The following is an 11,330-nucleotide window of genomic DNA, read 5'->3' on the forward strand; positions in this document are numbered from 1 at the left end:
GCACACAGAAGCCGGGTGTTGGGTGCACAGAACTGGTAAGAGGAATCTGAGGGGCCCTGAGAGAGTTCACTGAGAATGTCCATGAACTGGACCTGGCATGTGACGTGTGATGATAAACATTAATCACCATTATTAGCTGCTGATCGACAATTCTAGTGCCTCGAAGTGTGTAAACTCTGGTGAACATTGAGGATCCAAGACAAAAATGGAAGGGAACAAATGCTCGTTACCATGAGGCAAAGGGAATCTTTGATGTCTTCCAAACCAATCAGGTAGAATTTGTCCTCCTTACTTTCCAGATGAATTAATTAAAGATCAGAGAAGGAGAGCGACCTGCTCAGTGTCACACAGACAGGAGGTGTTGGAGTAGAGTTTTTGGGGTTTTTTTTGCAGTACGCGGGCCTCTCACCGTGTGGCCTCTCCCTTTGCGGAGCACAGGCTCCGGACGCGCAGGCTCAGCGGCCATGGCTCATGGGCCCAGCCGCTCCGCGGCATGTGGGATCTTCCCGGACCGGGGCACGAACCCATGTCCCCTGCATCGGCAGGCGGACTCTCAACCACTGCGCCACCAGGGAAGCCCCTGGAGTAGGGTTTTAAATCAGATTAATATGTCTACAGCCTCAGGGTTGAAAAATCAAAGAACCTCAATCTCTGCTCTGGTGAAGCTCAGACATTTGCAAAGAGAGTCCCAAGGCAGGGTGATAGGTATTTTCATGGCAAAGGTACAAGGAATAGGAGGGGCGTGACTCCTAGAAAGTGACCAGAAGCTGCAGGGGAATGGGACAGGGTGGTCAGAGAAAATATTTTTGCCAAGACGCAAAGGGTGAGGAGAAGCTGGTCAGAGGAACCTCTTGGAAGACAGCATCCTTGTAGAGGGAGAAGAACATGCAAAGGCTTGAAGGTGTGAAGGGCGCTGCCACCTGGGGAAACTTGTGAGGTCAGGGGTCCTGGAATAAAAGGTGGGTGTTGGTGCTGCGGCAGAATTCAGGGCTGAAGAGGTGGGTGGCGGCCGAGTCCTACAGGACCCTTCACATCAGGATGAAAATTGCTGGGAAAAGGGTACAGTCAGCCCTGGAAAGATCAGAAGGGGTCTGGCAGGTCTTCCTCTGTCTCTCTTTCCCTTCTGACACTTCTATGCCTATACCCCTATATCAGTCTGTTCCCATCTCTGCCTGCCTCTGTGTCTTCACTCTGTCCCCATCTCTTCTGTGTCCAGAGGAGGGTGGCCTTGGGCTGAGAGCCTGTGGGCCCTGTGTGCAGTTTCAAAGAGAGTCAGGGCTAGGGGCGGCTAAGGAATTCTCTGGAAGGTGGAGATTTGAAAGACAGACCCAGGATTGCGAGGAGTGTGCAGGTTTGAGTCCAGAGTCTGAGGGGCGGGCTTGGATCCTGCATTTTCCATGGCCTGTCCCTCAGCCCTCTTCCAGACATGTCAGCTACTTCCTCCTGCCCCTGAGGCAAGGACTGGGCCTCCCCCAAGGGGGTGGGGAAAAATGAGGGCTGGACCTATCGGGGAGCTGGGGGGAGGATGAGGTCAGATGGGGACCCCACCCCCCACCATGCTGCCATCCCACGATCTCAATGGAAGCATGAAAAACACCAAGAATATATTTGACAAATTACCAATTTATTTTATAGACGTATTCCCCAGAAAGATACATTCATATTCATTGGGTAGACTGGAGAAGAATATATTTTGCTTTTCTCCTCCTTCTCCTTCCCCCTGCTTCTCTTCTCTCCCCTCCCTCCCTCCCTTCGTTTCTCTCTTTCTCCCTCCTTTCTGTGTTACCACATAGCTAACTGGCTGCTTCCAATCACTGACTTCTATTCTATTCTGCCTTTTACCTCTACGTTATTATTATTATTATTATTATCATTATTATTTGGCCTCGCAGTTTGTGGGATCTTAGTTCCCCAACGAGGGATTGAACCTGGGCCCTCAGCAATGAAAGCATGGGGTCCTAACCACTGGACCGCCAGGGAATTCCCATCGTCCACCTTCTTTTTTCTTTCTGCTTCATCGGAGATGACCACCCCGCAGCTCCCAACTCCACCAACCACCTGAGATCCTCGTCATCATCGAGCACAGCCTCTTAGGGACCTGTGGGAGAATTTCTCTGGGAAACACACCCAGGAGAGCTTGACACAGAAGCAGGTGCCTTGGTGGTTGAGGGTCATCTCTGGGGCCAGATTTACCTGTGTGGACTTATCTCTCCATCACTAGCTGCCTGGCCTAGGGCAAGCCATTTAACCTCCCTGTGCCTCAGTTTCTTCATTCATATAATAGGAACAAGGGCAATAGTACTTTGTGTGGGTGGTGTGAGGAATAAATGAGTTGACCTGTGTAAGGTGCTTAGAACAATGCCTGGCGTATAGTAAGTGCTCATTAAGTGTCAGTGACTGTCACCGCCCCACAGGATTGATTTGATTTCCACTCTGCCAAATGGCTGTGTCCCCCCACGCCACCACCGTGTGTGTACGAGGGTTGCCCTGCCCTTGGTGTTGTCCAGCTGTCTCATTTTCAGTCTGTCCACTGTTACCTCTTGTTTCTCTCAAATCTTGTTTATCCCTGATGGTGGGTGATGGGGACTCCCATACCTCAGACAGCCTGGTGATGAAGACCTCAGAGCCAGGGAAGGGGGAGTTAGATGGCTGAACTGGGAGGAAAAGAGGGAAATGGGAATTGTGAACATTTATTCTCTAGAAGACAGGCTCTTTCCTTCCCTTGGGCAAACTGCTTCAGTGCCAAACCTTCATTCAGACTTTGAACCCAGCCCCTCCCTATCTGGGAATCCTAGACAAGTCGTTTCTTCTCTCTGACCTCATAGATGACCAGGTTCCTAGGTATTTTCCCAAGAGAAGTGAAAACATGTTTGCATAAAGACTTGTGCACAAATGTTGATAACAGCATCATTCATTATAGCTCTAAACTGGGGAGAGGCCAAATGTCCATCAGATGGTGAACAGATAAGCACCCCATGGGACACCCACACAGTGCAATGCTACTCAGCGGTGAAAAGGTGGTGAATGGTTGATGCCTGCAAGGGTATGAATGAATCTCAGAAACACGAGGCTAAGTGAAAGAAGTCAAACACAAAACACTAAACATGGAACGATTCTTTATGATTCTAGAAAAGGCAAAACTAAAGTGACCAGGAGGTGTAACCAAGCACGACCCTATGGAGCCTTCCCGGAACAGATCCCCCTATGTCCTCCACATACCTCTTGTCTGTAGAAACACTTTAGCCTCCTAGGCCTTCCCCGAGTTACAAAGAATAAATTTTATCAGAGAGGTGAGATATGCAGAAGCAAAGGAAAAAAAGTCTAGCAAGACAATAATAGTTTAGCCATTAAACAAAGTCAAGGACCTTTAGTTCCTCCTCAAGGGCTATAGATAATATTCTGAGTCATATCCTTTGAGCTGTTTTGCAGATACTGAAACCCCCACCAGGTGGAAGAAGTTAATTGTATGCTGCCCACAAGAATGTAGACCCCAGACTGGTTGGAACCAGAAGGTTGATGATGTTGACTCCCAATTACCTCACTACCAACCAATCAGGAGAATGTCCAAGAGCTGATCACACACCCCACAGCCCCTCTCCCTTACCCTGTCTTTAAAAACCTTTCCCTGGGCTTCCCTGGTGGCACAGTGGTTGAGAGTCCGCCTGCCGATGCAGGGGACACGGGTTCGTGCCCCGGTCCGGGAAGATCCCACATGCTGCGGAGCGGCTGGGCCCGTGAGCCATGGCCGCTGAGGCCGTGCGTCTGGAGCCTGTGCTCCGCAACGGGAGAGGCCACAGCAGTGAGAGGCCCGCGTACCGCAACAACAACAAAACACCTTTCCCTGAAATCCATCGGGTCTTTTAAGCACTTGCTGCCTGGACTCCTTGCTTGGTACCCTGCAATAAACACTGCACTTTCCTTCACCACAACCCGGTGTCAGTAGATTGTCTTTACTCCACGTGGGCAGGCAGACCCAAGCTAGGTTCAGTAACAGAAGCAGCTCAGTGGTTCCTTTTAGTATATTCACAGAGTGGCCCATCCAGCAGTACAATCAATATCAGAGCATTTTCATCACCACAAAAAGAGACCCCATCCATACCCATTAGCAGTCACTGCCCATTTCCTCCCAAACCTCTGCTCCTCCCACTAGGCAAACACTAATCTACTTTTTGTCTCTGTGGATTTGCCTGTTCTGGATATGTCATATGGAACCACATGGGGTCCATTGTGTTCAGCTTCTTTCACTCAGCATAATGTTTCCAAGGTTCACCCATGTTTTAGCATGTATAGTATTAAAATGGAGCAGGACCCTATGGTCCTTCCCCGCCATGTCCTCTGCCTGCCTTTTGTCTGTGGAAAACCTTTAGCCAAAGAATAAATTTAATCAGAGAAGTGAGAAGATGCAGAAGCAAAAAAAGCAGTCAAACAGGACAAAACAGTAATAGCTTAGTCACTAAGCAAAGTCAAGGACCTTTAGTTCCTCTTCAAGGGCTATAGATAATATTCTGAGTCATGTCCTGTGATCCATCTTGTAGATACTGAAATCCCCACCAGGTGGAAGAAGTTAACTACATGATGACCAGAGTGTAGCCATGACATAAGCTGCTATAATTCTGAGAGTTGTCCTCAAGGAAATGGGAACAAACTGACCCTGGAACTGAAGACTAACCGTACTTAAAACAATCAAGATGATGCTGGTCAGACCACCAATGACCAATTTCAAGACGACGGTCAGAGCTGACTGCTATTTCTGCATGTAGCCCCCTCCCTCTGTCTATAAAAGCTCTTTCCCACTGATTGTCAAGGGGGGCGAGTTGGCCTTTGGACAGAATTCCACCCTCACCCCCACCCCAGTTGCCAGCATCGAAAATAAGGCAAACTTTCTTTTCCACTAACTTTGCCTCTTTATTAGCTTTTGAGCGGTGAGCAGCCAGACCCCCACTTTCGGTTCCAGTATTTCACTCGTTTTTCTGGCTGAATAATATGCCATTTTATGAATCCACCGTATTTTGTTCATCCCTTCAGCAGGTGATGGACATTTGGGTTGTTTCCCCTTTTTGGCTGTTATGAATAATGCTGCTCTCAAACGGGTGGATATTATGTTATAAATTGTATTCACTAAAGCTGGGAAATAAAGACCAAGCAGAACAAAATGGTTGTGTTTACAGACACATCCAGAGATGGGAAAAGGATAAAGAAAGGTAGAAATATGCCAACAAAAGTGAGGATCACCATCAACTGCAGTGGAGGGAGAGAGGCTTTCTGGGTGTTTCCGTATCCTGACAGCCTCCCTGGTGTGCAGTAAAGGGTTAACTCAACAGTCTTGCGGTGCTTAAACCCTGCACATTCCAAAGAGAGGACTGACCAGTGATCAGCTCCTGGGACATAACCTCTAAGCTCTTGGCTTGTCCTACCTGATAAGAGTGTCTTTGTTTACTTGGGGCCTTGGACCACATGGTATCAGCTTAACTTCTGGAGGTACTGGAGACTGAGTAGCTGAGGTCAGTCACATGGGCATCCAGCCATTCCTACACGACCAACCCACAGTAAAAATCCTGGACACCAAGGCTCGTGGGAGCTTCTCTGGTTGGCAGTACTTAGTATGTGTTGTCCCACATCGTTGCCGGGAGACTTAAGTGCTGTTCATATGACTCCACTGGTAGGGACAACTGGAAGCTTCCACCTGGTCTCTCCTGAACTCTACCCTGTGCACCTTTTGCTGATTTTAATCTGTATCTTTTCACTGTAATAAAACACAAACATGAGTATAACGGCTTTCCTGTGAGTCCTTCCAGCAGATCATTGAACCCGAGAGTGGTCTTGGGGTCCACCGACACACCAGGTCTTAATCTGGATGGGAGTTTCTGCCGTTATTCTTTTTATTTATTTATTTATGTATTTAGGCTGCACCGGCTCTTAGTTGTGGCACGCAGGATATTCGTTGCTGCATGTGAACTCTTAGTTGCGGCATGCACGTGGGATCTAGTTCCCCGACCAGGGATCGAACCCAGGTCCCCTGCATTGGGAGCACGGAGTGTTACGTACTGGACTACCAGGGAAATCCCTGCCCTGTTATTCTTTTTTTTTTTTTTAATAAATTTATTTATTTATTTATTTATTTTTGGCTGCATTTGGCCTTTCTCTAGTTGCGGCAAGCGGGGGCTACTCTCTGTTGCGGTGCGCGGGCTTCTCATTGCGGTGGCTTCTCCTGTTGCGGAGCACGGGCTCTAGGCGTGCCGACTTCAGTAGTTGTGGCTCGTGGGCTCTAGCGCACAGGGCTCAGTAGTTGTGGTGCATGGGCTTAGTTGCTCCGCGGCATGTGGGATCTTCCCGGACCAGGGCTTGAACCCATGTCCCGTGCGTTAGCAGGCAGATTCTTAACCGCTGCACCACCAGGGAAGCCCTGTTATTCTTTAAACTGGGCATTTTATGAATGTTTCACATGTATGATGTTAGAACTTAAAGAAATAATCAGGACTTCGTAATGAACAGAAGGCAAATAAAGAAAAGGGAAGAACTAAAAGTAAGTTTCAGGGCTGGGTTGCTGCCGAAGGGTTGCTGTGGCTGTTAAGAAAACATGCAAAAGAGAAATAGCTTCAAGGCGAGCAAAGTGAAGAATCAGTCAGTTCACTTTGGCCTCCTGAGTTTTAGAATCCGAGAATCTCGCTTAGCAGACTGACTTCAAAGCTCAGGAGAAGTGATAAAAAGACTAAAAGAGACCTCATTCAAAGAGAAATGTAATTGAAGATGGTGCCGTTTTCCCCCAAAGAAATCGAAGAAAATTTTAAAGGATGGTAGTATCCAACTTTGGCAAGACTGTGGGAGAATGGGCTTGGACAGAATATAAATGGGGTTGGACAGACTATAAATTTTTCACAAGTTATACAGCATAGTTGATTTTAAACGCACACTTCATGACCCAGAAATTTCAATTCTAATAATATATCCTTTAAAAGAAATAGTAGTATGCATGCCTAAAGATTTCCCACACTATAGCCAAACACGGCAAATGACAAGGATATTCTCCCCAGCATTATTTGTAATAGCAAAAAATAACAAACACCCTAAAAACCTTCAGGTGGAGTATGGACGTGCCATAGTTGAGGAATACAATAGAATCTTTTGCAACTACCGAAAGAGAGTGGAAGGGTGCTTACTACACAAAGCAGATTTAAAAAGAACAGCAAGGACTTCCCTGGTGGCGCAGTGGTTGAGAGTCCGCCTGCTGGTGCAGGGGACGCGGGTTCGTGCCCCGGTCCGGGAAGATCCCACATGCCGCGGAGCGGCTGGGCCCGTGAGCCATGGCCGCTGAGCCTGCGTGTCCAGAGCCTGTGCTCCGCAACGGGAGAGGCCACAACAGTGAGAGGCCCGCGTACCGCAAAAAAAAATAAAATAAAATGAAATGTGAGAGTCATCAAAATACAGCATGTGAAACTATGAAATCACCCAGGGAGAACAATGGGCCATGGATAGAACCCTAGGAAAACTAATTCCTGGAAGGAACACCCCATGACCATGAACATAATTAATTAAATTAAAATGGACAGGGCAACAGCCAGCCTTTTACTGAAGCTTGATTCACTGAAGAAACTCCATAAAATCACCAGAAACAACCCTCTCCCCTCCCCACTTCCTTAGGTACTTTTAGTTTCCTAAGGTTGCTGTAGCAAAGTACCCCCAACTGAGTGACTTAAAAAGCAGAAATGTAGGGTTGCGGGGTCAGAATAATTCCCTAGGCAATGACAGGAGATGCAGTAGTAAGCAATCCCAGGAGGAAATACCTCCCATCCTAATATCCCACCACATACAGTCAGCCTCCAGAATCCAAAGTGACCTGAGAACCGCCCCCTTCCCTCAGCTATGGGGTAGAGAGGGTGAGCTGTAAAAAGAAACAGTTGGGAGTAGATCTCGGGACAGTGACGGAGGGGGAAGGAAAATAATCAACCTGAAAATGAACACATATCTTCATGTGCTAATTGACATTTGCTTATCATCATTTTCAAACCATCTGTTCAATTTCTTTTTTCTTGCGGTACGCGGGCCCCTCACTGTTGTGGCTTCTCTCGTTGCGGAGCACAGGCTCTGGACACGCAGGCTCAGCGGCCATGGCTCACGGGCCCAGCCACTCCGCAGCATGTGGGATCTTCCCGGACCGGGGCACGAACCCGCGTCCCCTGCATCGGCAGGCGGACTCTCAACCGCTGCGCCACCAGGGAAGCCCATCTGTTCAATTTTTTTTTGCCCATGTATTCTAATGAAGCTTTTGTCTTTTTCTTATTGACTTATAGATATTCTTTATATCTTCTGCATATGAGCCTTGTTAAATGTAGATACTGCAAACATGAAAAGTGTCTTTTTTTTCTTTAGCTTTTTATTTTTTTGCCACACCTTGTGGTAGGCAGAACTTTCCAGATCATAAATTGAACCTGCACCCCCTCTCGTGGAAGCATGGAGTGTTAACCGCTGGACCACCTGGGAAGTCTGAAAAGAGTCTTTTCATGAATCAGAGTTTTTCATTTTTTTTTTTTTTTTTTTTGTGGTACCTGGGCCTCTCACTGTTGTGGCCTCTCCCGTTGCGGAGCACAGGCTCCGGACGCGCAGGCTCAGCGGCCATGGCTCACGGGCCCAGCCGCTCCGCGGCATGTGGGATCCTCCCGGACCGGGGCACAAACCTGTGTCCCCTGCATCGGCAGGCGGACTCTCAACCACTGCGCCACCAGGGAAGCCCAAAGTTTTTCATTTTAATGAAATCCAACATACCAATTTTTTTATGGTTACTGGGTTTTTTGTGTGTGTGTCTTAGTTAGGAAACCTTTGCCCACATCAAGGTCATGAGCTTTTCTTCCGTGTTTTGTTCTAGAAGCTTTATGCTTTTAGCTTTCACCTTCTGGTTTGTGATCCATCTTGAATTAACATTTGTGCATGGTGTGAGGTAGGGGTCAAGGCTTACTTTTTCCCTATGGTATAGGATTTCTTGCATTTATTCATTTATTTTATTTTATTATTTTAAAATTATTATTATTTTTTTTAATATTAGTTTTTTTAACATCGTTACTGGAGTATAATTGCTTTACAATGTTGTGTTAGTTTCTGCTGTATAACAAAGTGAATCAGCTATATGCATACGTATATTCCCATATCCTCTCCCTCTCACCCTCCCTATCCCACCCCTCTAGGTGGACACAAAGCACTGAGCTGATCTCCCTGTGCTATGCGGCTGCTTCTCACTAGTTATCTATTTTACATTTGGCAGTGTACATATGTCCATACCACTCTCTCACTTTGTCCCAGCTTGCCCTTTCCCTCCACCGTGTCCTCAAGTCCATTCTCTATGTCTGCATCTTTATTCCTGTCCTGCCCCTAGGTTCTTCAGAACCAGTTTTTTTTTTTTTTTTTAGATTCCATATATATGTGTTAACATATGGTATTTGTTTTTCTCTTTCTGACTTAACTTCACTCTGTATGACAGTCTCTAGGTCCATCCACCTCACTACAAATAACTCAATTTCGTTTCTTTTTATGGCTGAGTAATATTCCATTGTATATATGTGCCACATCTTCTTTATCTGTTCATCTGTCAATGGACAATTGGGTTGCTTCCATGTCCTGGCTACTGTAAATAGAGCTGCAGTGAACATTTTGGTACATGACTCTTTTTGAATTATGGTTTTCTCAGGGTATATGCCCAGTAGTGGGATTGTTGAGACCTATGGTAGTTCTATTTTTAGTTTTTTAAGGAACGCACATACTGTACTCCATAGTGGTTGTATCAGTTTACATTCCCATCAACAGTGCAAGAGGGTTCCCTTTTCTCCACACCCTCTCCAGCATTTATTGTTTGTAGGTTTTTTGATGATGGCTATTCTGACCAGTGTGAGGTGATACCTCATTGTAGTTTTGATTTGCATTTCTGTAATGATTAGTGATATTGAGCATTCTTTCATGTGTTTGTTGGCAATCTGTATATCTTCTTTGGGGAAATTTCTATTTAGGTCTTCTGCCAATTTTTGGATTGGGTTGTTTGTTGTTTTGATATTGAGCTGCTTGTATATTTTGGAGATTAATCCTTTCTCAGTTACTTCATTTTCAAATATTTTCTCCCATTCTGACCGTTGTCTTTTCGTCTTGTTTATGGTTTCCTTTGCTGTGCAAAAGCTTTGAAGTTTCATTAGGTCCCGTTTGTTTATTTTTGGTTCTATTTCCATTTCTCTGGGAGATGGGTCAAAAAAGATCTTGCTGTGATTTATGTCATGGAGCGTTCTGCCTATGTTTTCCTCTAAGAGTTTGATAGTGTCTGGCCTTACATTTAGGTCTTTAATCCATTTTGAGTTTATTTTTGTGTATGGTGTTAGGGAGTGTGCTAATTTCGTTCTTTTACATGTAGCTGTCCAGTTTTCCCAGCACGACTTATTGAAGAGGCTGTCTTTTCTCCATTGTATATTCTTACCTCCTTTATCAAAGATAAGGTGACCATATGTATAGTGGAATAACTGAGGACATGGAAAGGAGACGTGACCCATGAGCACCCCCCCCCCCCAGCAAACTGGGAGCTGGCGAATAAGCCAGAACTGCAAAGAGTCCTGATTGGTTTGAGCCCCCCCCCCCCGGCAAACTGGGGGCATGCGAATAAGCCAGAACTGTGAACAGTCCTGAATGCTTTGAGCTCCCCCCCCCCCCATCCACAGCAAACCAGGGTCCTGCGAATAAGCATTGGGTTCTTTGGGCACTGATCCATGAGATGTCCTCAGTATAATCAGAATGGTGGGAACGCAAGGAAATGTCCTTGTGCTACTTCAGTATAATCAAAATAATGGTGGGAACTTTGTGCTGCTTTTGCGCTCAAGGACGAAGCACGGCATGTTTTCAAGAAAGCCCTTTATTGCTTGTATAATCAATAGAAGCATATCTTGCTGCTTGGACATTTCTGAAATGTTAAGAAAACAAGTCTTAAAATGTAAACATAGATAATGCTTTAATAAAAGCTACCACAGCAGGACAGACGGCGCTGTTTTGCCTGAGCGAGCGGCAGCCCTCTACTGCTGTGCTTCGGCACAATTCATCTCGTGTGACGAGCTTGCTTTCGGCCCTGTCATAAGATAAACTACAACACATATGTGCATGGGTTTATCTCTGGGCTTTCTATCCTGTTCCATTGATCTATATTTCTGTTTTTGTGCCAGTACCATACTCTCTTGATTACTGTAGCTTTGTAGTATAGTCTGAAGTCAGGGAACCTGATTCCTCCAGTTCCATTTTTCTTTGTCAAGATTGCTTTGGGGCTTCCCTGGTGGCACAGTGGTTAAGAATCCACCTGCCAATGCAGGGGACAC

The sequence above is a fragment of the Pseudorca crassidens genome, chromosome 20 (genome assembly GCF_039906515.1).
Source record: "Pseudorca crassidens isolate mPseCra1 chromosome 20, mPseCra1.hap1, whole genome shotgun sequence".
Taxonomy (NCBI): Eukaryota; Metazoa; Chordata; class Mammalia; order Artiodactyla; family Delphinidae; genus Pseudorca; species Pseudorca crassidens.